At 38.8% G+C, this 25,584-nt stretch overlaps 20 non-coding genes across 20 annotated transcripts; all 20 read right to left on the bottom strand.

Annotated features, from left to right (window-relative positions):
- Window positions 1–770: 770 nt before the first annotated feature.
- On the bottom strand, window positions 771–842 carry TRNAG-UCC (transfer RNA glycine (anticodon UCC)). The gene has a single exon. It is a non-coding gene; the product is annotated as a tRNA-Gly (tRNA).
- Window positions 843–2,125: 1,283 nt separating this feature from the next.
- TRNAG-UCC (transfer RNA glycine (anticodon UCC)) lies at window positions 2,126–2,197 on the bottom strand. Its single transcript has one exon. It is a non-coding gene; the product is annotated as a tRNA-Gly (tRNA).
- Window positions 2,198–3,131: 934 nt separating this feature from the next.
- TRNAG-UCC (transfer RNA glycine (anticodon UCC)) lies at window positions 3,132–3,203 on the bottom strand. Its single transcript has one exon. It is a non-coding gene; the product is annotated as a tRNA-Gly (tRNA).
- Window positions 3,204–4,125: 922 nt separating this feature from the next.
- On the bottom strand, window positions 4,126–4,197 carry TRNAG-UCC (transfer RNA glycine (anticodon UCC)). The gene has a single exon. It is a non-coding gene; the product is annotated as a tRNA-Gly (tRNA).
- Window positions 4,198–4,802: 605 nt separating this feature from the next.
- Window positions 4,803–4,874, bottom strand: TRNAG-UCC (transfer RNA glycine (anticodon UCC)). Its single transcript has one exon. It is a non-coding gene; the product is annotated as a tRNA-Gly (tRNA).
- Window positions 4,875–5,796: 922 nt separating this feature from the next.
- On the bottom strand, window positions 5,797–5,868 carry TRNAG-UCC (transfer RNA glycine (anticodon UCC)). The gene has a single exon. It is a non-coding gene; the product is annotated as a tRNA-Gly (tRNA).
- Window positions 5,869–6,473: 605 nt separating this feature from the next.
- On the bottom strand, window positions 6,474–6,545 carry TRNAG-UCC (transfer RNA glycine (anticodon UCC)). The gene has a single exon. It is a non-coding gene; the product is annotated as a tRNA-Gly (tRNA).
- Window positions 6,546–7,141: 596 nt separating this feature from the next.
- TRNAG-UCC (transfer RNA glycine (anticodon UCC)) lies at window positions 7,142–7,213 on the bottom strand. Its single transcript has one exon. It is a non-coding gene; the product is annotated as a tRNA-Gly (tRNA).
- A 267-nt stretch (window positions 7,214–7,480) lies between these two features.
- Window positions 7,481–7,552, bottom strand: TRNAG-UCC (transfer RNA glycine (anticodon UCC)). Its single transcript has one exon. It is a non-coding gene; the product is annotated as a tRNA-Gly (tRNA).
- A 267-nt stretch (window positions 7,553–7,819) lies between these two features.
- TRNAG-UCC (transfer RNA glycine (anticodon UCC)) lies at window positions 7,820–7,891 on the bottom strand. The gene has a single exon. It is a non-coding gene; the product is annotated as a tRNA-Gly (tRNA).
- A 605-nt stretch (window positions 7,892–8,496) lies between these two features.
- On the bottom strand, window positions 8,497–8,568 carry TRNAG-UCC (transfer RNA glycine (anticodon UCC)). Its single transcript has one exon. It is a non-coding gene; the product is annotated as a tRNA-Gly (tRNA).
- Window positions 8,569–8,825: 257 nt separating this feature from the next.
- On the bottom strand, window positions 8,826–8,897 carry TRNAG-UCC (transfer RNA glycine (anticodon UCC)). The gene has a single exon. It is a non-coding gene; the product is annotated as a tRNA-Gly (tRNA).
- Window positions 8,898–9,164: 267 nt separating this feature from the next.
- Window positions 9,165–9,236, bottom strand: TRNAG-UCC (transfer RNA glycine (anticodon UCC)). The gene has a single exon. It is a non-coding gene; the product is annotated as a tRNA-Gly (tRNA).
- Window positions 9,237–10,510: 1,274 nt separating this feature from the next.
- Window positions 10,511–10,582, bottom strand: TRNAG-UCC (transfer RNA glycine (anticodon UCC)). The gene has a single exon. It is a non-coding gene; the product is annotated as a tRNA-Gly (tRNA).
- A 1,589-nt stretch (window positions 10,583–12,171) lies between these two features.
- Window positions 12,172–12,243, bottom strand: TRNAG-UCC (transfer RNA glycine (anticodon UCC)). The gene has a single exon. It is a non-coding gene; the product is annotated as a tRNA-Gly (tRNA).
- Window positions 12,244–12,510: 267 nt separating this feature from the next.
- On the bottom strand, window positions 12,511–12,582 carry TRNAG-UCC (transfer RNA glycine (anticodon UCC)). The gene has a single exon. It is a non-coding gene; the product is annotated as a tRNA-Gly (tRNA).
- A 935-nt stretch (window positions 12,583–13,517) lies between these two features.
- TRNAG-UCC (transfer RNA glycine (anticodon UCC)) lies at window positions 13,518–13,589 on the bottom strand. Its single transcript has one exon. It is a non-coding gene; the product is annotated as a tRNA-Gly (tRNA).
- Window positions 13,590–15,200: 1,611 nt separating this feature from the next.
- On the bottom strand, window positions 15,201–15,272 carry TRNAG-UCC (transfer RNA glycine (anticodon UCC)). The gene has a single exon. It is a non-coding gene; the product is annotated as a tRNA-Gly (tRNA).
- A 2,932-nt stretch (window positions 15,273–18,204) lies between these two features.
- TRNAG-UCC (transfer RNA glycine (anticodon UCC)) lies at window positions 18,205–18,276 on the bottom strand. The gene has a single exon. It is a non-coding gene; the product is annotated as a tRNA-Gly (tRNA).
- Window positions 18,277–18,872: 596 nt separating this feature from the next.
- TRNAG-UCC (transfer RNA glycine (anticodon UCC)) lies at window positions 18,873–18,944 on the bottom strand. Its single transcript has one exon. It is a non-coding gene; the product is annotated as a tRNA-Gly (tRNA).
- Window positions 18,945–25,584: the final 6,640 nt, after the last annotated feature.

The raw sequence follows: 25,584 nt of genomic DNA, 5'->3' as shown, positions 1-25,584 counted from the left end.
GGAAGATATCATACATTTTACAAAGCTTTGAACATTGTTCATAAACTTTTGATCCGAGAACATGCTGGAAGTATGGTAGTAACATTTGGAAGAATGAAAAAACTGCGTTGGCCGGGAACCGAACCCGGGTCAACTGCTTGGAAGGCAGCTATGCTCACCACTATACCACCAACGCTTGATTGAGTCTTCGAAAGCAAATATTTCCCAAGTACGTAAGTCAGGTCACATGTTCTAAAAATATGCACGAGATGCCATGTTAAACCATGGCTTGACTGAAATGATTGAAACAATATTTAGGGAGTACATCAGACAGGGATGGAATCAAAAGTATTTTTTATAGGAAGATATCATGAATTTTACAAAGCTTTGAACATTGTTCATGAACTTTTGATCCGAGAACATGCTCAATAACATTTGGAAGTATGAAAAAACTGCGTTGGCCGGTAATCAAACCCGCGTCAACTGCTTGGAAGCAGCTATGCTCACCACTATACCACCAACGCTTGACTGAGTCTGCTAAAGCAAATATTTCCCAAGTACGTAAGTCATTTCACATGTTCTAAAAATATGCACGAGATGCCATGTTACACCATGGCTTGACTGAAATGATTGAAACAATATAAAAGGAGTACCTCAGACAGGGATGGAATCAAAAGTAATTTTTATAGGAAGATATCATACATTTTACAAAGCTTTGAACATTGTTCATGAACTTTTGATCCGAGAACATGCTGGAAGTATGGTAGTAACATTTGGAAGTATGAAAAAACTGCGTTGGCCGGGAATCGAACCCGGGTCAACTGCTTGGAAGGCAGCTATGCTCACCACTATACCACCAACGCTTGACTGAGTCTGCTAAAGCAAATATTTCCCAAGTACGTAAGTCAGGTCACATGTTCTAAAAATATGCACGAGATGCCATGTTAAACCATGGCTTGGCTGAAATGATTGAAACAGTATTTAGGGAGTACATCAGACAGGGATGGAATCAAAGGTATTTTTTATAGGAAGATATCATGAATTTTACAAAGCTTTGAACATTGTTCATGAACTTTTGATCCGAGAACATGCTGGAAGTATGGTAGTAACATTTGGAAGAATGAAAAAACTGCGTTTGCTGGGAATCGAACCCGGTCAACTGCTTGGAAGGCAGCTATGCTCACCACTATACCACCAACGCTTGACTCAGTCTGCTAAAGCAAATATTTCCCAAGTACGTAAGTCAGGTCACATGTTCTAAAAATATGCACGAGATGCCATGTTAAACCATGGCTTGACTGAAATGATTGAAACAGTATTTAGGGAGTACATCAGACAGGGATGGAATCAAAGGTATTTTTTATAGGAAGATATCATGAATTTTACAAAGCTTTGAACATTGTTCATGAACTTTTGATCCGAGAACATGCTGGAAGTATGGTAGTAACATTTGGAAGAATGAAAAAACTGCGTTGGCCGGGAATCGAACCCGGGTCAACTGCTTGGAAGGCAGCTTTGCTCACCACTATACCACCAACGCTTGACTGAGTCTGCTAAAGCAAATATTTCCCAAGTACATAAGTCAGGTCACATGTTCTAAAAATATGCACGAGATGCCATGTTACACCATGGCTTGACTGAAATGATTGAAACAATATAAAAGGAGTACCTCAGACAGGGATGGAATCAAAAGTATTTTTTATAGGAAGATATCATGAATTTTACAAAGCTTTGAACATTGTTCATGAACTTTTGATACGAGAACATGCTGGAAGTATGGTAGTAACATTTGGAAGAATGAAAAAACTGCGTTGGCCAGGAACCGAACCCGGGTCAACTGCTTGGAAGGCAGCTATGCTCACCACTATACCACCAACGCTTGACTGAGTCTGCTAAAGCAAATATTTCCCAAGTACGTAAGTCAGGTCACATGTTCTAAAAATATGCACGAGATGCCATGTTACACCATGGCTTGACTGAAATGATTGAAACAATATTTAGGGACTACCTCAGACAGGGATGGAATCAAAAGTATTTTTTATAGGAAGATATCATGAATTTTACAAAGCTTTGAACATTGTTCATGAACTTTTGATCCGAGAACATGCTGGAAGTATGGTAGTAACATTTGGAAGTATGAAAAAACTGCGTTGGCCGGGAATCGAACCCGGGTCAACTGCTTGGAAGGCAGCTATGCTCACCACTATACCACCAACGCTTGACTGAGTCTGCTAAAGCAAATATTTCCCAAGTACGTAAGTCAGGTTACATGTTCTAAAAATATGCATGAGATGCCATGTTACACCATGGCTTGACTGAAATGATTGAAACAATATAAAAGGAGTACCTCAGACAGGGATGGAATCAAAAGTAATTTTTATAGGAAGATATCATGAATTTTACAAAGCTTTGAACATTGTTCATGAACTTTTGATCCGAGAACATGCTGGAAGTATGGTAGTAACATTTGGAAGAATGAAAAAACTGCGTTGGCCGGGAACCGAACCCGGGTCAACTGCTTGGAAGGCAGCTATGCTCACCACTATACCACCAACGCTTGATTGAGTCTTCGAAAGCAAATATTTCCCAAGTACGTAAGTCAGGTCACATGTTCTAAAAATATGCACGAGATGCCATGTTAAACCATGGCTTGACTGAAATGATTGAAACAATATTTAGGGAGTACATCAGACAGGGATGGAATCAAAAGTATTTTTTATAGGAAGATATCATGAATTTTACAAAGCTTTGAACATTGTTCATGAACTTTTGATCCGAGAACATGCTCAATAACATTTGGAAGTATGAAAAAACTGCGTTGGCCGGGAATCAAACCCGCGTCAACTGCTTGGAAGCAGCTATGCTCACCACTATACCACCAACGCTTGACTGAGTCTGCTAAAGCAAATATTTCCCAAGTACGTAAGTCATTTCACATGTTCTAAAAATATGCACGAGATGCCATGTTACACCATGGCTTGACTGAAATGATTGAAACAATATAAAAGGAGTACCTCAGACAGGGATGGAATCAAAAGTAATTTTTATAGGAAGATATCATACATTTTACAAAGCTTTGAACATTGTTCATGAACTTTTGATCCGAGAACATGCTGGAAGTATGGTAGTAACATTTGGAAGTATGAAAAAACTGCGTTGGCCGGGAATCGAACCCGGGTCAACTGCTTGGAAGGCAGCTATGCTCACCACTATACCACCAACGCTTGACTGAGTCTGCTAAAGCAAATATTTCCCAAGTACGTAAGTCAGGTTACATGTTCTAAAAATATGCACGAGATGCCATGTTACACCATGGCTTGACTGAAATGATTGAAACAATATAAAAGGAGTACCTCAGACAGGGATGGAATCAAATGTAATTTTTATAGGAAGATATCATACATTTTACAAAGCTTTGAACATTGTTCATGAACTTTTGATCCGAGAACATTTGGAAGTATGAAAAAGTATGAAAAAACTGCATTGGCCGGGAATCGAACCCGGGTCAACTGCTTGGAAGGCAGCTATGCTCACCACTATACCACCAACGCTTGATTGAGTCTGCTAAAGCAAATATTTCCCAAGTACGTAAGTCAGGTCACATGTTCTAAAAATATGCACGAGATGCCATGTTACACCATGGCTTGACTGAAATGATTGAAACAATATTTAGGGACTACCTCAGACAGGGATGGAATCAAAAGTATTTTTTATAGGAAGATATCATGAATTTTACAAAGCTTTGAACATTGTTCATGAACTTTTGATCCGAGAACATGCTCAATAACATTTGGAAGTATGAAAAAACTGCGTTGGCCGGGAATCGAACCCGCGTCAACTGCTTGGAAGCAGCTATGCTCACCACTATACCACCAACGCTTGACTGAGTCTGCTAAAGCAAATATTTCCCAAGTACGTAAGTCATTTCACATGTTCTAAAAATATGCATGAGATGCCATGTTACACCATGGCTTGACTGAAATGATTGAAACAATATAAAAGGAGTACCTCAGACAGGGATGGAATCAAAAGTAATTTTTATAGGAAGATATCATGAATTTTACAAAGCTTTGAACATTGTTCATGAACTTTTGATCCGAGAACATGCTGGAAGTATGGTAGTAACATTTGGAAGAATGAAAAAACTGCGTTGGCCGGGAATCGAACCCGGGTCAACTGCTTGGAAGGCAGCTATGCTCACCACTATACCACCAACGCTTGATTGAGTCTGCTAAAGCAAATATTTCCCAAGTACGTAAGTCAGGTCACATGTTCTAAAAATATGCACGAGATGCCATGTTACACCATGGCTTGACTGAAATGATTGAAACAATATAAAAGGAGTACCTCAGACAGGGATGGAATCAAATGTAATTTTTATAGGAAGATATCATGAATTTTACAAAGCTTTGAACATTGTTCATGAACTTTTGATCCGAGAACATGCTGGAAGTATGGTAGTAACATTTGGAGGAATGAAAAAATTGCGTTGGCCGGGAATCGAACCCGGGTCAACTGCTTGGAAGCAGCTATGCTCACCACTATACCACCAACGCTTGACTGAGTCTGCTAAAGCAAATATTTCCCAAGTACGTAAGTCAGGTCACATGTTCTAAAAATATGCACGAGATGCCATGTTACACCATGGCTTGACTGAAATGATTGAAACAATATTTAGGGAGTACCTCAGACAGGGATTGAATCAAAAGTATTTTTTATAGGAAGATATCATGAATTTTACAAAGCTTTGAACATTGTTCATGAACTTTTGATCCGAGAACATACTGGAAGTATGGTAGTAACATTTGGAAGAATGAAAAAACTGCGTTGGCCGGGAATCGAACCCGGGTCAACTGCTTGGAAGGCAGCTATGCTCACCACTATACCACCAACGCTTGACTGAGTCTGCTAAAGCAAATATTTCCCAAGTACGTAAGTCAGGTTACATGTTCTAAAAATATGCACGAGATGCCATGTTACACCATGGCTTGACTGAAATGATTGAAACAATATAAAAGGAGTACCTCAGACAGGGATGGAATCAAATGTAATTTTTATAGGAAGATATCATACATTTTACAAAGCTTTGAACATTGTTCATGAACTTTTGATCCGAGAACATTTGGAAGTATGAAAAAGTATGAAAAAACTGCATTGGCCGGGAATCGAACCCGGGTCAACTGCTTGGAAGGCAGCTATGCTCACCACTATACCACCAACGCTTGACTGAGTCTGCTAAAGCAAATATTTCCCAAGTACGTAAGTCAGGTCACATGTTCTAAAAATATGCACGAGATGCCATGTTACACCATGGCTTGACTGAAATGATTGAAACAATATTTAGGGACTACCTCAGACAGGGATGGAATCAAAAGTATTTTTTATAGGAAGATATCATGAATTTTACAAAGCTTTGAACATTGTTCATGAACTTTTGATCCGAGAACATGCTCAATAACATTTGAAAGTATGAAAAAACTGCGTTGGCCGGGAATCGAACCCGCGTCAACTGCTTGGAAGCAGCTATGCTCACCACTATACCACCAACGCTTGACTGAGTCTGCTAAAGCAAATATTTCCCAAGTACGTAAGTCATTTCACATGTTCTAAAAATATGCATGAGATGCCATGTTACACCATGGCTTGACTGAAATGATTGAAACAATATAAAAGGAGTACCTCAGACAGGGATGGAATCAAAAGTAATTTTTATAGGAAGATATCATGAATTTTACAAAGCTTTGAACATTGTTCATGAACTTTTGATCCGAGAACATGCTGGAAGTATGGTAGTAACATTTGGAAGAATGAAAAAACTGCGTTGGCCGGGAATCGAACCCGGGTCAACTGCTTGGAAGGCAGCTATGCTCACCACTATACCACCAACGCTTGATTGAGTCTGCTAAAGCAAATATTTCCCAAGTACGTAAGTCAGGTCACATGTTCTAAAAATATGCACGAGATGCCATGTTACACCATGGCTTGACTGAAATGATTGAAACAATATAAAAGGAGTACCTCAGACAGGGATGGAATCAAAAGTAATTTTTATAGGAAGATATCATGAATTTTACAAAGCTTTGAACATTGTTCATGAACTTTTGATCCGAGAACATGCTGGAAGTATGGTAGTAACATTTGGAGGAATGAAAAAATTGCGTTGGCCGGGAATCGAACCCGGGTCAACTGCTTGGAAGCAGCTATGCTCACCACTATACCACCAACGCTTGACTGAGTCTGCTAAAGCAAATATTTCCCAAGTACGTAAGTCAGGTCACATGTTCTAAAAATATGCACGAGATGCCATGTTACACCATGGCTTGACTGAAATGATTGAAACAATATTTAGGGAGTACCTCAGACAGGGATTGAATCAAAAGTATTTTTTATAGGAAGATATCATGAATTTTACAAAGCTTTGAACATTGTTCATGAACTTTTGATCCGAGAACATGCTGGAAGTATGGTAGTAACATTTGGAAGAATGAAAAAACTGCGTTGGCCGGGAATCGAACCCGGGTCAACTGCTTGGAAGGCAGCTATGCTCACCACTATACCACCAACGCTTGACTGATTCTTCTAAAGCAAATATTTCCCAAGTACGTAAGTCAGGTCACATGTTCTAAAAATATGCATGAGATGCCATGTTACACCATGGCTTGACTGAAATGATTGAAACAATATTTAGGGAGTACCTCAGACAGGGATGGAATCAAAAGTATTTTTTATAGGAAGATATCATGAATTTTACAAAGCTTTGAACATTGTTCATGAACTTTTGATCCGAGAACATGCTCAATAACATTTGGAAGTATGAAAAAACTGCGTTGGCCGGGAATCGAACCCGGGTCAACTGCTTGGAAAGCAGCTATGCTCACCACTATACCACCAACGCTTGACTGAGTCTGCTAAAGCAAATATTTCCCAAGTATGTAAGTAAGGTTACATGTTCTAAAAATATGCACGAGATGCCATGTTACACCATGGCTTGACTGAAATGATTGAAACAATATAAAAGGAGTACCTCAGACAGGGATGGAATCAAAAGTAATTTTTATAGGAAGATATCATACATTTTACAAAGCTTTGAACAATGTTCATGAACTTTTGATCCGAGAACATGCTGGAAGTATGGTAGTAACATTTGGAAGTATGAAAAAACTGCGTTGGCCGGGAATCGAACCCGGGTCAACTGCTTGGAAGGCAGCTATGCTCACCACTATACCACCAACGCTTGACTGAGTCTGCTAAAGCAAATATTTCCCAAGTACGTAAGTCAGGTCACATGTTCTAAAAATATGCACGAGATGCCATGTTACACCATGGCTTGACTAAAATTATTGAAACAATATAAAAGGAGTACCTCAGACAGGGATGGAATCAAAAGTAATTTTTATAGGAAGATATCATACATTTTACAAAGCTTTGAACATTGTTTATGAACTTTTGATCCGAGAACATGCTGGAAGTATGGTAGTAACATTTGGAAGTATGAAAAAACTGCGTTGGCCGGGAATCGAACCCGGGTCAACTGCTTGGAAGGCAGCTATGCTCACCACTATACCACCAACGCTTGATTGAGTCTGCTAAAGCAAATATTTCCCAAGTACGAAAGTCATTTCACATGTTCTAAAAATATGCATGAGATGCCATGTTACACCATGGCTTGACTGAAATGATTGAAACAATATAAAAGGAGTACCTCAGACAGGGATGGAATCAAAAGTAATTTTTATAGGAAGATATTATGAATTTTACAAAGCTTTCAACATTGTTCATGAACTTTTGATCCGAGAACATGCTGGAAGTATGGTAGTAACATTTGGAAGAATGAAAAAACTGCGTTGGCCGGGAATCGAACCCGGGTCAACTGCTTGGAAGGCAGCTATGCTCACCACTATACCACCAACGCTTGATTGAGTCTGCTAAAGCAAATATTTCCCAAGTACGTAAGTCAGGTCACATGTTCTAAAAATATGCACGAGATGCCATGTTAAACCATGGCTTGACTGAAATGATTGAAACAATATTTAGGGAGTACATCAGACAGGGATGGAATCAAAACTATTTTTTATAGGAAGATATCATGAATTTTACAAAGCTTTGAACATTGTTCATGAACTTTTGATCCGAGAACATGCTGGAAGTATGGTAGTAACATTTGGAAGAATGAAAAAATTGCGTTGGCCGGGAATCGAACCCGGGTCAACTGCTTGGAAGCAGCTATGCTCACCACTATACCACCAACGCTTGACTGAGTCTGCTAAAGCAAATATTTCCCAAGTACGTAAGTCAGGTCACATGTTCTAAAAATATACACGAGATGCCATGTTACACCATGGCTTGACTGAAATGATTGAAACAATATTTAGGGAGTACCTCAGACAGGGATTGAATCAAAAGTATTTTTTATAGGAAGATATCATGAATTTTACAAAGCTTTGAACATTGTTCATGAACTTTTGATCCGAGAACATGCTGGAAGTATGGTAGTAACATTTGGAAGAATGAAAAAACTGCGTTGGCCGGGAATCGAACCCGGGTCAACTGCTTGGAAGGCAGCTATGCTCACCACTATACCACCAACGCTTGACTGATTCTTCTAAAGCAAATATTTCCCAAGTACGTAAGTCAGGTCACATGTTCTAAAAATATGCACGAGATGCCATGTTACACCATGGCTTGACTGAAATGATTGAAACAATATTTAGGGAGTACCTCAGACAGGGATGGAATCAAAAGTATTTTTTATAGGAAGATATCATGAATTTTACAAAGCTTTGAACATTGTTCATGAACTTTTGATCCGAGAACATGCTCAATAACATTTGGAAGTATGAAAAAACTGCGTTGGCCGGGAATCGAACCCGGGTCAACTGCTTGGAAGGCAGCTATGCTCACCACTATACCACCAACGCTTGACTGAGTCTGCTAAAGCAAATATTTCCCAAGTACGTAAGTAAGGTTACATGTTCTAAAAATATGCACGAGATGCCATGTTACACCATGGCTTGACTGAAATGATTGAAACAATATAAAAGGAGTACCTCAGACAGGGATGGAATCAAAAGTAATTTTTATAGGAAGATATCATACATTTTACAAAGCTTTGAACAATGTTCATGAACTTTTGATCCAAGAACATGCTGGAAGTATGGTAGTAACATTTGGAAGTATGAAAAAACTGCGTTGGCCGGGAATCGAACCCGGGTCAACTGCTTGGAAGGCAGCTATGCTAACCACTATACCACCAACGCTTGACTGAGTCTCCTAAAGCAAATATTTCCCAAGTACGTAAGTCAGGTCACATGTTCTAAAAATATGCACGAGATGCCATGTTACACCATGGCTTGACTGAAATTATTGAAACAATATAAAAGGAGTACCTCAGACAGGGATGGAATCAAAAGTAATTTTTATAGGAAGATATCATACATTTTACAAAGCTTTGAACATTGTTCATAAACTTTTGATCCGAGAACATGCTGGAAGTATGGTAGTAACATTTGGAAGTATGAAAAAACTGCGTTGGCCAGGAATCGAACCCGGGTCAACTGCTTGGAAGGCAGCTATGCTCACCACTATACCACCAACGCTTGACTGAGTCTGTTAAAGCAAATATTTCCCAAGTACGTAAGTCAGGTCACATGTTCTAAAAATATGCACGAGATGCCATGTTACACCATGGCTTGACTGAAATTATTGAAACAATATAAAAGGAGTACCTCAGACAGGGATGGAATCAAAAGTAATTTTTATAGGAAGATATCATACATTTTACAAAGCTTTGAACATTGTTCATAAACTTTTGATCCGAGAACATGCTGGAAGTATGGTAGTAACATTTGGAAGTATGAAAAAACTGCGTTGGCCAGGAATCGAACCCGGGTTAACTGCTTGGAAGGCAGCTATGCTCACCACTATACCACCAACGCTTGACTGAGTCTGCTAAAGCAAATATTTCCCAAGTACGTAAGTCAGGTTACATGTTCTAAAAATATGCACGAGATGCCATGTTACACCATGGCTTGACTGAAATGATTGAAACAATATAAAAGGAGTACCTCAGACAGGGATGGAATCAAATGTAATTTTTATAGGAAGATATCATACATTTTACAAAGCTTTGAACATTGTTAATGAACTTTTGATCCGAGAACATGCTCAATAACATTTGGAAGTATGAAAAAACTGCGTTGGCCGGGAATCGAACACGGGTCAACTGCTTTGAAGGCAGCTATGCTCACCACTATAACACCAATGCTTGACTGAGTCTGCTAAAGCAAATATTTCCCAAGTACGTAAGTCAGGTCACATGTTCTAAAAATATGCAAGAGATGCCATGTTACACCATGGCTTGACTGAAATGATTGAAACAATATTTAGGGAGTACCTCAGACAGGGATTGAATCAAAAGTATTTTTTATAGGAAGATATCATGAATTTTACAAAGCTTTGAACATTGTTCATGAACTTTTGATCCGAGAACATGCTGGAAGTATGGTAGTAACATTTGGAAGAATGAAAAAACTGCGTTGGCCGGGAATCGAACCCGGGTCAACTGCTTGGAAGGCAGCTATGCTCACCACTATACCACCAACGCTTGACTGAGTCTGCTAAAGCAAATATTTCCCAAGTACGTAAGTCAGGTTACATGTTCTAAAAATATGCACGAGATGCCATGTTACACCATGGCTTGACTGAAATGATTGAAACAATATAAAAGGAGTACCTCAGACAGGGATGGAATCAAAAGTAATTTTTATAGGAAGATATCATACATTTTACAAAGCTTTGAACATTGTTAATGAACTTTTGATCCGAGAACATGCTCAATAACATTTGGAAGTATGAAAAAACTGCGTTGGCCGGGAATCGAACCCGGGTCAACTGCTTTGAAGGCAGCTATGCTCACCACTATAACACCATTGCTTGACTGAATCTGCTAAAGCAAATATTTCCCAAGTACGTAAGTCAGGTCACATGTTCTAAAAATATGCAAGAGATGCCATGTTACACCATGGCTTGACTGAAATGATTGAAACAATATAAAAGGAGTACCTCAGACAGGGATGGAATCAAAAGTAATTTTTATAGGAAGATATCATACATTTTACAAAGCTTTGAACATTGTTCATGAACTTTTGATCCGAGAACATGCTGGAAGTATGGTAGTAACATTTGGAAGTATGAAAAAACTGCGTTGGCCGGGAATCGAACCCGGGTCAACTGCTTGGAAGCAGCTATGCTCACCACTATACCACCAACGCTTGACTGAGTCTGCTAAAGCAAATATTTCCCAAGTACGTAAGTCATTTCACATGTTCTAAAAATATGCATGAGATGCCATGTTACACCATGGCTTGACTGAAATGATTGAAACAATATAAAAGGAGTACCTCAGACAGGGATGGAATCAAAAGTAATTTTTATAGGAAGATATCATACATTTTACAAAGCTTTGAACATTGTTAATGAACTTTTGATCCGAGAACATGCTCAATAACATTTGGAAGTATGAAAAAACTGCGTTGGCCGGGAATCGAACCCGGGTCAACTGCTTTGAAGGCAGCTATGCTCACCACTATAACACCATTGCTTGACTGAGTCTGTTAAAGCAAATATTTCCCAAGTACGTAAGTCAGGTCACATGTTCTAAAAATATGCACGAGATGCCATGTTACACCATGGCTTGACTGAAATGATTGAAACAATATAAAAGGAGTACCTCAGACAGGGATGGAATCAAAAGTAATTTTTATAGGAAGATATACATTTTACAAAGCTTTGAACATTGTTAATGAACTTTTGATCCGAGAACATGCTCAATAACATTTGGAAGTATGAAAAAACTGCGTTGGCCGGGAATCAAACCCGGGTCAACTGCTTTGAAGGCAGCTATGCTCACCACTATAACACCATTGCTTGACTGAGTCTGCTAAAGCAAATATTTCCCAAGTACGTAAGTCAGGTCACATGTTCTAAAAATATGCAAGAGATGCCATGTTACACCATGGCTTGACTGAAATGATTGAAACAATATAAAAGGAGTACCTCAGACAGGGATGGAATCAAATGTAATTTTTATAGGAAGATATCATACATTTTACAAAGCTTTGAACATTGTTCATGAACTTTTGATCCGAGAACATGCTGGAAGTATGGTAGTAACATTTGGAAGTATGAAAAAACTGCGTTGGCCGGGAATCGAACCCGGGTCAACTGCTTGGAAGGCAGCTATGCTCACCACTATACCACCAACGCTTGACTGAGTCTGCTAAAGCAAATATTTCCCAAGTACGTAAGTCAGGTTACATGTTCTAAAAATATGCACGAGATGCCATGTTACACCATGGCTTGACTGAAATGATTGAAACAATATAAAAGGAGTACCTCAGACAGGGATGGAATCAAAAGTAATTTTTATAGGAAGATATTATACATTTTACAAAGCTTTGAACATTGTTCATGAACTTTTGATCCGAGAACATGCTGGAAGTATGGTAGTAACATTTGGAAGTATGAAAAAACTGCGTTGGCCGGGAATCGAACCCGGGTCAACTGCTTGGAAGGCAGCTATGCTCACCACTATACCACCAACGCTTGACTGAGTCTGCTAAAGCAAATATTTCCCAAGTACGTAAGTCAGGTTACATGTTCTAAAAATATGCACGAGATGCCATGTTACACCATGGCTTGACTGAAATGATTGAAACAATATAAAAGGAGTACCTCAGACAGGGATGGAATCAAAAGTAATTTTTATAGGAAGATATTATACATTTTACAAAGCTTTGAACATTGTTCATGAACTTTTGATCCGAGAACATGCTGGAAGTATGGTAGTAACATTTGGAAGTATGAAAAAACTGCGTTGGCCGGGAATCGAACCCGGGTCAACTGCTTGGAAGGCATCTATGCTCACCACTATACCACCAACGCTTGACTGAGTCTTCTAAAGCAAATATTTCCCAAGTACGTAAGTCAGGTCACATGTTCTAAAAATATGCACGAGATGCCATGTTACACCATGGCTTGACTGAAATGATTGAAACAATATAAAAGGAGTACCTCAGACAGGGATGGAATCAAAAGTAATTTTTATAGGAAGATATCATACATTTTACAAAGCTTTGAACTTTGTTAATGAACTTTTGATCCGAGAACATGCTCAATAAAATTTGGAAGTATGAAAAAACTGCGTTGGCCGGGAATCAAACCCGGGTCAACTGCTTTGAAGGCAGCTATGCTCACCACTATAACACCATTGCTTGACTGAGTCTGCTAAAGCAAATATTTCCCAAGTACGTAAGTCAGGTCACATGTTCTAAAAATATGCAAGAGATGCCATGTTACACCATGGCTTGACTGAAATGATTGAAACAATATAAAAGGAGTACCTCAGACAGGGATGGAATCAAATGTAATTTTTATAGGAAGATATCATACATTTTACAAAGCTTTGAACATTGTTCATGAACTTTTGATCCGTGAACATGCTGGAAGTATGGTAGTAACATTTGGAAGTATGAAAAAACTGCGTTGGCCGGGAATCGAACCCGGGTCAACTGCTTGGAAGGCAGCTATGCTCACCACTATACCACCAACGCTTGATTGAGTCTGCTAAAGCAAATATTTCCCAAGTACGTAAGTCATTTCACATGTTCTAAAAATATGCATGAGATGCCATGTTACACCATGGCTTGACTGAAATGATTGAAACAATATAAAAGGAGTACCTCAGACAGGGATGGAATCAAAAGTAATTTTTATAGGAAGATATCATGAATTTTACAAAGCTTTGAACATTGTTCATGAACTTTTGATCCGAGAACATGCTGGAAGTATGGTAGTAACATTTGGAAGAATGAAAAAACTGCGTTGGCCGGGAATCGAACCGGGGTCAACTGCTTGGAAGGCAGCTATGCTCACCACTATACCACCAACGCTTGATTGAGTCTGCTAAAGCAAATATTTCCCAAGTACGTAAGTCAGGTCACATGTTCTAAAAATATGCACGAGATGCCATGTTAAACCATGGCTTGACTGAAATGATTGAAACAATATTTAGGGAGTACATCAGACAGGGATGGAATCAAAAGTATTTTTTATAGGAAGATATCATGAATTTTACAAAGCTTTGAACATTGTTCATGAACTTTTGATCCGAGAACATGCTGGAAGTATGGTAGTAACATTTGGAAGAATGAAAAAATTGCGTTGGCCGGGAATCGAACCCGGGTCAACTGCTTGGAAGCAGCTATGCTCACCACTATACCACCAACGCTTGACTGAGTCTGCTAAAGCAAATATTTCCCAAGTACGTAAGTCAGGTCACATGTTCTAAAAATATGCACGAGATGCCATGTTACACCATGGCTTGACTGAAATGATTGAAACAATATTTAGGGAGTACCTCAGACAGGGATTGAATCAAAAGTATTTTTTATAGGAAGATATCATGAATTTTACAAAGCTTTGAACATTGTTCATGAACTTTTGATCCGAGAACATGCTGGAAGTATGGTAGTAACATTTGGAAGAATGAAAAAACTGCGTTGGCCGGGAATCGAACCCGGGTCAACTGCTTGGAAGCAGCTATGCTCACCACTATACCACCAACGCTTGACTGATTCTTCTAAAGCAAATATTTCCCAAGTACATAAGTCAGGTCACATGTTCTAAAAATATGCACGAGATGCCATGTTACACCATGGCTTGACTGAAATGATTGAAACAATATAAAAGGAGTACCTCAGACAGGGATGGAATCAAAAGTAATTTTTATAGGAAGATATCATACATTTTACAAAGCTTTGAACATTGTTAATGAACTTTTGATCCGAGAACATGCTCAATAAAATTTGGAAGTATGAAAAAACTGCGTTGGCCGGGAATCAAACCCGAGTCAACTGCTTTGAAGGCAGCTATGCTCACCACTATAACACCATTGCTTGACTGAGTCTGCTAAAGCAAATATTTCCCAAGTACGTAAGTCAGGTCACATGTTCTAAAAATATGCAATAGATGCCATGTTACACCATGGCTTGACTGAAATGATTGAAACAATATAAAAGGAGTACCTCAGACAGGGATGGAATCAAATGTAATTTTTATAGGAAGATATCATACATTTTACAAAGCTTTGAACATTGTTCATGAACTTTTGATCCGAGAACATGCTGGAAGTATGGTAGTAACATTTGGAAGTATGAAAAAACTGCGTTGGCCGGGAATCGAACCCGGGTCAACTGCTTGGAAGGCAGCTATGCTCACCACTATACCACCAACGCTTGACTGAGTCTGCTAAAGAAAATATTTCCCAAGTACGTAAGTCAGGTCACATGTTCTAAAAATATGCACGAGATGCCATGTTACACCATGGCTTGACTGAAATGATTGAAACAATATAAAATGAGTACCTCAGACAGGGATGGAATCAAAAGTATTTTTATAGGAAGATATCATACATTTTACAAAGCTTTGAACATTGTTCATGAACTTTTGATCCGAGAACATGCTGGAAGTATGGTAGTATGAAAAAACTGCGTTGGCCGGGAATCGAACCCGGGTCAACTGCGTGGAAGGCAGCTATGCTCACCACTATACCACCAACGCTTGACTGAGTCTGCTAAAGCAAATATTTCCCAAGTACGTAAGTCAGGTCACATGTTCTAAAAATATGCAAGAGATGCCATGTTACACCATGGCTTGACTGAAATGATTGAAACAATATAAAAGGAGTACCTCAGACAGGGATGGAATCAAAAGTATTTTTTATAGGAAGATATTATGAATTTTACAAAGCTTTGAACATTGTTAATGAACTTTTGATCCGAGAACATGCTCAATAACATTTGGAAGTATGAAAAAACTGCGTTGGCCGGGAATCGAACCCGGGTCAACTGCTTTGAAGGCAGCTATGCTCACCACTATAACACCATTGCTTGACTGAATCTGCTAAAGCAAATATTTCCCAAGTACGTAAGTCAGGTCACATGTTCTAAAAATATGCAAGAGATGCCATGTTACACCATGGCTTGACTGAAATGATTGAAACAATATAAAAGGAGTACCTCAGACAGGGATGGAATCAAAAGTAATTTTTATAGGAAGATATCATACATTTTACAAAGCTTTGAACATTGTTCATGAACTTTTGATCCGAGAACATGCTGGAAGTATGGTAGTAACATTTGGAAGTATGAAAAAACTGCGTTGGCCGGGAATCGAACCCGGGTCAACTGCTTGGAAGCAGCTATGCTCACCACTATACCACCAACGCTTGACTGAGTCTGCTAAAGCAAATATTTCCCAAGTACGTAAGTCAGGTTACATGTTCTAAAAATATGACCGAGATGCCATGTTACACCATGGCTTGACTGAAATGATTGAAACAATATAAAAGGAGTACCTCAGACAGGGATGGAATCAAAAGTAATTTTTATAGGAAGATATCATACATTTTACAAAGCTTTGAACATTGTTAATGAACTTTTGATCCGAGAACATGCTCAATAACATTTGGAAGTATGAAAAAACTGCGTTGGCCGGGAATCGAACCCGGGTCAACTGCTTTGAAGGCAGTTATGCTCACCACTATAACACCATTGCTTGACTGAATCTGCTAAAGCAAATATTTCCCAAGTACGTAAGTCAGGTCACATGTTCTAAAAATATGCAAGAGATGCCATGTTACACCATGGCTTGACTGAAATGATTGAAACAATATAAAAGGAGTACCTCAGACAGGGATGGAATCAAAAGTAATTTTTATAGGAAGATATCATACATTTTACAAAGCTTTGAACATTGTTCATGAACTTTTGATCCGAGAACATGCTGGAAGTATGGTAGTAACATTTGGAAGTATGAAAAAACTGCGTTGGCCGGGAATCGAACCCGGGTCAACTGCTTGGAAGCAGCTATGCTCACCACTATACCACCAACGCTTGACTGAGTCTGCTAAAGCAAATATTTCCCAAGTACGTAAGTCATTTCACATGTTCTAAAAATATGCATGAGATGCCATGTTACACCATGGCTTGACTGAAATGATTGAAACAATATAAAAGGAGTACCTCAGACAGGGATGGAATCAAAAGTAATTTTTATAGGAAGATATCATACATTTTACAAAGCTTTGAACATTGTTAATGATCTTTTGATCCGAGATCATGTTCAATAACATTTGGAAGTATGAAAAAACTGCGTTGGCCGGGAATCGAACCCGGGTCAACTGCTTTGAAGGCAGCTATGCTCACCACTATAACACCATTGCTTGACTGAGTCTGCTAAAGCAAATATTTCCCAAGTACGTAAGTCAGGTCACATGTTCTAAAAATATGCAAGAGATGCCATGTTACACCATGGCTTGACTGAAATGATTGAAACAATATAAAAGGAGTACCTCAGACAGGGATGGAATCAAATGTAATTTTTATAGGAAGATATCATACATTTTACAAAGCTTTGAACATTGTTCATGAACTTTTGATCCGAGAACATGCTGGAAGTATGGTAGTAACATTTGGAAGTATGAAAAAACTGCGTTGGCCGGGAATCGAACCCGGGTCAACTGCTTTGAAGGCAGCTATGCTCACCACTATAACACCATTGCTTGACTGAGTCTGCTAAAGCAAATATTTCCCAAGTATGTAAGTCAGGTCACATGTTCTAAAAATATGCACGAGATGCCATGTTAAACCATGGCTTGACTGAAATGATTGAAACAATATTTAGGGAGTACATCAGACAGGGATGGAATCAAAAGTATTTTTTATAGGAAGATATCATGAATTTTACAAAGCTTTGAACATTGTTCATGAACTTTTGATCCGAGAACATGCTGGAAGTATGGTAGTAACATTTGGAAGAATGAAAAAATTGCGTTGGCCGGGAATCGAACCCGGGTCAACTGCTTGGAAGCAGCTATGCTCACCACTATACCACCAACGCTTGACTGAGTCTGCTAAAGCAAATATTTCCCAAGTATGTAAGTCAGGTCACATGTTCTAAAAATATGCACGAGATGCCATGTTACACCATGGCTTGACTGAAATGATTGAAACAATATTTAGGGAGTACCTCAGACAGGGATTGAATCAAAAGTATTTTTTATAGGAAGATATCATGAATTTTACAAAGCTTTGAACATTGTTCATGAACTTTTGATCCAAGAACATGCTGGAAGTATGGTAGTAACATTTGGAAGAATGAAAAAACTGCGTTGGCCGGGAATCGAACCCGGGTCAACTGCTTGGAAGGCAGCTATGCTCACCACTATACCACCAACGCTTGACTGATTCTTCTAAAGCAAATATTTCCCAAGTACGTAAGTCAGGTCACATGTTCTAAAAATATGCACGAGATGCCATGTTACACCATGGCTTGACTGAAATGATTGAAACAATATTTAGGGAGTACCTCAGACAGGGATGGAATCAAAAGTATTTTTTATAGGAAGATATCATGAATTTTACAAAGCTTTGAACATTGTTCATGAACTTTTGATCCGAGAACATGCTCAATAACATTTGGAAGTATGAAAAAACGGCGTTGGCCGGGAATCGAACCAGGGTCAACTGCTTGGAAAGCAGCTATGCTCACCACTATACCACCAACGCTTGACTGAGTCTGCTAAAGCAAATATTTCCCAAGTACGTAAGTCAGGTCACATGTTCTAAAAATATGCACGAGATGCCATGTTACACCATGGCTTGACTGAAATTATTGAAACAATATAAAAGGAGTACCTCAGACAGGGATGGAATCAAAAGTAATTTTTATAGGAAGATATCATACATTTTACAAAGCTTTGAACATTGTTCATGAACTTTTGATCCGAGAACATGCTGGAAGTATGGTAGTAACATTTGGAAGTATGAAAAAACTGCGTTGGCCGGGAATCGAACCCGGGTCAACTGCTTGGAAGGCAGCTATGCTCACCACTATACCACCAACGCTTGACTGAGTCTGCTAAAGCAAATATTTCCCAAGTACGTAAGTCATTTCACATGTTCTAAAAATATGCATGAGATGCCATGTTACACCATGGCTTGACTGAAATGATTGAAACAATATAAAAGGAGTACCTCAGACAGGGATGGAATCAAAAGTAATTTTTATAGGAAGATATCATGAATTTTACAAAGCTTTGAACATTGTTCATGAACTTTTGATCCGAGAACATGCTGGAAGTATGGTAGTAACATTTGGAAGAATGAAAAAACTGCGTTGGCCGGGAATCGAACCCGGGTCAACTGCTTGGAAGGCAGCTATGCTCACCAATATACCACCAACGCTTGATTGAGTCTGCTAAAGCAAATATTTCCCAAGTACGTAAGTCAGGTCACATGTTCTAAAAATATGCACGAGATGCCATGTTAAACCATGGCTTGACTGAAATGATTGAAACAATATTTAGGGAGTACATCAGACAGGGATGGAATCAAAAGTATTTTTTATAGGAAGATATCATGAATTTTACAAAGCTTTGAACATTGTTCATGAACTTTTGATCCGAGAACATGCTGGAAGTATGGTAGTAACATTTGGAAGAATGAAAAAATTGCGTTGGCCGGGAATCGAACCCGGGTCAACTGCTTGGAAGCAGCTATGCTCAACACTATACCACCAACGCTTGACTGAGTCTGCTAAAGCAAATATTTCCCAAGTACGTAAGTCAGGTCACATGTTCTAAAAATATGCACGAGATGCCATGTTACACCATGGCTTGACTGAAATGATTGAAACAATATTTAGGGAGTACCTCAGACAGGGATTGAATCAAAAGTATTTTTTATAGGAAGATATCATGAATTTTACAAAGCTTTGAACATTGTTCATGAACTTTTGATCCGAGAACATGCTGGAAGTATGGTAGTAACATTTGGAAGAATGAAAAAACTGTGTTGGCCGGGAATCGAACCCGGGTCAACTGCATGGAAGGCAGCTATGCTCACCACTATACCACCAACGCTTGACTGATTCTTCTAAAGCAAATATTTCCCAAGTACGTAAGTCAGGTCACATGTTCTAAAAATATGCACGAGATGCCATGTTACACCATGGCTTGACTGAAATGATTGAAACAATATTTAGGGAGTACCTCAGACAGGGATGGAATCAAAAGTATTTTTTATAGGAAGATATCATGAATTTTACAAAGCTTTGAACATTGTTCATGAACTTTTGATCCGAGAACATGCTCAATAACATTTGGAAGTATGAAAAAACTGCGTTGGCTGGGAATCGAACCCGGGTCAACTGCTTGGAAGGCAGCTATGCTCACCACTATACCACCAACGCTTGATTGAGTCTGCTAAAGCAAATATTTCCCAAGTACGTAAGTCAGGTCACATGTTCTAAAAATATCCACGAGATGCCATGTTAAACCATGGCTTGACTGAAATGATTGAAACAATATTTAGGGAGTACATCAGACAGGGATGGAATCAAAAGTATTTTTTATAGGAAGATATCATGAATTTTACAAAGCTTTGAACATTGTTCATGAACTTTTGATCCGAGAACATGCTGGAAGTATGGTAGTAACATTTGGAAGAATGAAAAAACTGCGTTGGCCGGGAACCGAACCCGGGTCAACTGCTTGGAAGCAGCTATGCTCACCACTATACCACCAACGCTTGACTGAGTCTGCTAAAGCAAATATTTCCCAAGTACGTAAGTCAGGTCACATGTTCTAAAAATATGCAAGAGATGCCATGTTACACCATGGCTTGACTGAAATGATTGAAACAATATAAAAGGAGTACCTCAGACAGGGATGGAATCAAATGTAATTTTTATAGGAAGATATCATACATTTTACAAAGCTTTGAACATTGTTAATGAACTTTTGATCCGAGAACATGCTCAATAACATTTGGAAGTATGAAAAAACTGCGTTGGCCGGGAATCGAACCCGGGTCAACTGCTTTGAAGGCAGTTATGCTCACCACTATAACACCATTGCTTGACTGAATCTGCTAAAGCAAATATTTCCCAAGTACGTAAGTCAGGTCACATGTTCTAAAAATATGCAAGAGATGCCATGTTACACCATGGCTTGACTGAAATGATTGAAACAATATAAAAGGAGTACCTCAGACAGGGATGGAATCAAAAGTAATTTTTATAGGAAGATATCATACATTTTACAAAGCTTTGAACATTGTTCATGAACTTTTGATCCGAGAACATGCTGGAAGTATGGTAGTAACATTTGGAAGTATGAAAAAACTGCGTTGGCCGGGAATCGAACCCGGGTCAACTGCTTGGAAGCAGCTATGCTCACCACAATACCACCAACGCTTGACTGAGTCTGCTAAAGCAAATATTTCCCAAGTACGTAAGTCATTTCACATGTTCTAAAAATATGCATGAGATGCCATGTTACACCATGGCTTGACTGAAATGATTGAAACAATATAAAAGGAGTACCTCAGACAGGGATGGAATCAAAAGTAATTTTTATAGGAAGATATCATACATTTTACAAAGCTTTGAACATTGTTAATGAACTTTTGATCCGAGAACATGCTCAATAACATTTGGAAGTATGAAAAAACTGCGTTGGCCGGGAATCGAACCCGGGTCAACTGCTTTGAAGGCAGCTTTGCTCACCACTATAACACCATTGCTTGACTGAGTCTGCTAAAGCAAATATTTCCCAAGTACGTAAGTCAGGTCACATGTTCTAAAAATATGCACGAGATGCCATGTTACACCATGGCTTGACTGAAATGATTGAAACAATATTTAGGGAGTACCTCAGACAGGGATTGAATCAAAAGTATTTTTTATAGGAAGATATCATGAATTTTACAAAGCTTTGAACATTGTTCATGAACTTTTGATCCGAGAACATGCTGGAAGTATGGTAGTAACATTTGGAAGAATGAAAAAACTGCGTTGGCCGGGAATCGAACCCGGGTTAACTGCTTGGAAGGCAGCTATGCTCACCACTATACCACCAACGCTTGACTGAGTCTGCTAAAGCAAATATTTCCCAAGTACGTAAGTCAGGTTACATGTTCTAAAAATATGCACGAGATGCCATGTTACACCATGGCTTGACTGAAATGATTGAAACAATATAAAAGGAGTACCTCAGACAGGGATGGAATCAAAAGTAATTTTTATAGGAAGATATCATACATTTTACAAAGCTTTGAACATTGTTAATGAACTTTTGATCCGAGAACATGCTCAATAACATTTGGAAGTATGAAAAAACTGCGTTGGCCGGGAATCGAAACCGGGTCAACTGCTTTGAAGGCAGCTATGCTCACCACTATAACACCATTGCTTGACTGAGTCTGCTAAAGCAAATATTTCCCAAGTACGTAAGTCAGGTCACATGTTCTAAAAATATGCAAGAGATGCCATGTTACACCATGGCTTGACTGAAATGATTGAAACAATATTTAGGGAGTACCTCAGACAGGGATTGAATCAAAAGTATTTTTTATAGGAAGATATCATGAATTTTACAAAGCTTTGAACATTGTTCATGAACTTTTGATCCGAGAACATGCTGGAAGTATGGTAGTAGCATTTGGAAGAATGAAAAAACTGCGTTGGCCGGGAATCGAACCCGGGTCAACTGCTTTGAAGGCAGCTATGCTCACCACTATAACACCATTGCTTGACTGAATCTGCTAAAGCAAATATTTCCCAAGTACGTAAGTAAGGTCACATGTTCTAAAAATATGCAAGAGATGCCATGTTACACCATGGCTTGACTGAAATGATTGAAACAATATAAAAGGAGTACCTCAGACAGGGATGGAATCAAAAGTAATTTTTATAGGAAGATATCATACATTTTACAAAGCTTTGAACATTGTTCATGAACTTTTGATCCGAGAACATGCTGGAAGTATGGTAGTAACATTTGGAAGTATGAAAAAACTGCGTTGGCCGGGAATCGAACCCGGGTCAACTGCTTGGAAGCAGCTATGCTCACCACTATACCACCAACGCTTGACTGAGTCTGCTAAAGCAAATATTTCCCAAGTACGTAAGTCATTTCACATGTTCTAAAAATATGCATGAGATGCCATGTTACACCATGGCTTGACTGAAATGATTGAAACAATATAAAAGGAGTACCTCAGACAGGGATGGAATCAAAAGTAATTTTTATAGGAAGATATCATACATTTTACAAAGCTTTGAACATTGTTAATGAACTTTTGATCCGAGAACATGCTCAATAACATTTGGAAGTATGAAAAAACTGCGTTGGCCGGGAATCGAACCCGGGTCAACTGCTTTGAAGGCAGCTATGCTCACCACTATAACACCATTGCTTGACTGAGTCTGCTAAAGCAAATATTTCCCAAGTACGTAAGTCAGGTCACATGTTCTAAAAATATGCAAGAGATGCCATGTTACACCATGGCTTGACTGAAATGATTGAAACAATATAAAAGGAGTACCTCAGACAGGGATGGAATCAAATGTAATTTTTATAGGAAGATATCATACATTTTACAAAGCTTTGAACATTGTTCATGAACTTTTGATCCGAGAACATGCTGGAAGTATGGTAGTAACATTTGGAAGTATGAAAAAACTGCGTTGGCCGGGAATCGAACCCGGGTTAACTGCTTGGAAGGCAGCTATGCTCACCACTATACCACCAACGCTTGACTGAGTCTGCTAAAGCAAATATTTCCCAAGTACGTAAGTCAGGTTACATGTTCTAAAAATATGCACGAGATGCCATGTTACACCATGGCTTGACTGAAATGATTGAAACAATATAAAAGGAGTACCTCAGACAGGGATGGAATCAAAAGTAATTTTTATAGGAAGATATCATACATTTTACAAAGCTTTGAACATTGTTAATGAACTTTTGATCCGAGAACATGCTCAATAACATTTGGAAGTATGAAAAAACTGCGTTGGCCGGGAATCGAACCCGGGTCAACTGCTTTGAAGGCAGCTATGCTCACCACTATAACACCATTGCTTGACTGAGTCTGCTAAAGCAAATATTTCCCAAGTACGTAAGTCAGGTCACATGTTCTAAAAATATGCACGAGATGCCATGTTACACCATGGCTTGACTGAAATGATTGAAACAATATTTAGGGAGTACCTCAGACAGGGATTGAATCAAAAGTATTTTTTATAGGAAGATATCATGAATTTTACAAAGCTTTGAACATTGTTCATGAACTTTTGATCCGAGAACATGCTGGAAGTATGGTAGTAACATTTGGAAGAATGAAAAAACTGCGTTGGCCGGGAATCGAACCCGGGTCAACTGCTTGGAAGGCAGCTCTGCTCACCACTATACCACCAACACTTGACTGAGTCTTCTAAAGCAAATATTTCCCAAGTACGTAAGTCAGGTTACATGTTCTAAAAATATGCACGAGATGCCATGTTACACCATGGCTTGACTGAAATGATTGAAACAATATAAAAGGAGTACCTCAGACAGGGATGGAATCAAAAGTAATTTTTATAGGAAGATATCATACATTTTACAAAGCTTTGAACATTGTTAATGAACTTTTGATCCGAGAACATGCTCAATAACATTTGGAAGTATGAAAAAACTGCGTTGGCCGGGAATCGAACCCAGGTCAACTGCTTTGAAGGCAGCTATGCTAACCACTATAACACCATTGCTTGACTGAATCTGCTAAAGCAAATATTTCCCAAGTACGTAAGTCAGGTTACATGTTCTAAAAATATGACCGAGATGCCATGTTACACCATGGCTTGACTGAAATGATTGAAACAATATAAAAGGAGTACCTCAGACAGGGATGGAATCAAAAGTAATTTTTATAGGAAGATATCATACATTTTACAAAGCTTTGAACATTGTTAATGAACTTTTGATCCGAGAACATGCTCAATAACATTTGGAAGTATGAAAAAACTGCGTTGGCCGGGAATCGAACCCGGGTCAACTGCTTTGAAGGCAGTTATGCTCACCACTATAACACCATTGCTTGACTGAATCTGCTAAAGCAAATATTTCCCAAGTACGTAAGTCAGGTCACATGTTCTAAAAATATGCAAGAGATGCCATGTTACACCATGGCTTGACTGAAATGATTGAAACAATATAAAAGGAGTACCTCAGACAGGGATGGAATCAAAAGTAATTTTTATAGGAAGATATCATACATTTTACAAAGCTTTGAACATTGTTCATGAACTTTTGATCCGAGAACATGCTGGAAGTATGGTAGTAACATTTGGAAGTATGAAAAAACTGCGTTGGCCGGGAATCGAACCCGGGTCAACTGCTTGGAAGCAGCTATGCTCACCACAATACCACCAACGCTTGACTGAGTCTGCTAAAGCAAATATTTCCCAAGTACGTAAGTCATTTCACATGTTCTAAAAATATGCATGAGATGCCATGTTACACCATGGCTTGACTGAAATGATTGAAACAATATAAAAGGAGTACCTCAGACAGGGATGGAATCAAAAGTAATTTTTATAGGAAGATATCATACATTTTACAAAGCTTTGAACATTGTTAATGAACTTTTGATCCGAGAACATGCTCAATAACATTTGGAAGTATGAAAAAACTGCGTTGGCCGGGAATCGAACCCGGGT

This window comes from Crinia signifera, chromosome 3, assembly GCF_055691185.1.
Source record: "Crinia signifera chromosome 3, ASM5569118v1, whole genome shotgun sequence".
In the NCBI taxonomy this organism is placed as follows: domain Eukaryota; kingdom Metazoa; phylum Chordata; class Amphibia; order Anura; family Myobatrachidae; genus Crinia; species Crinia signifera.
Note: the sequence above shows the minus strand (reverse complement) of the source record. Positions and strands in the feature narration are given on the sequence as shown.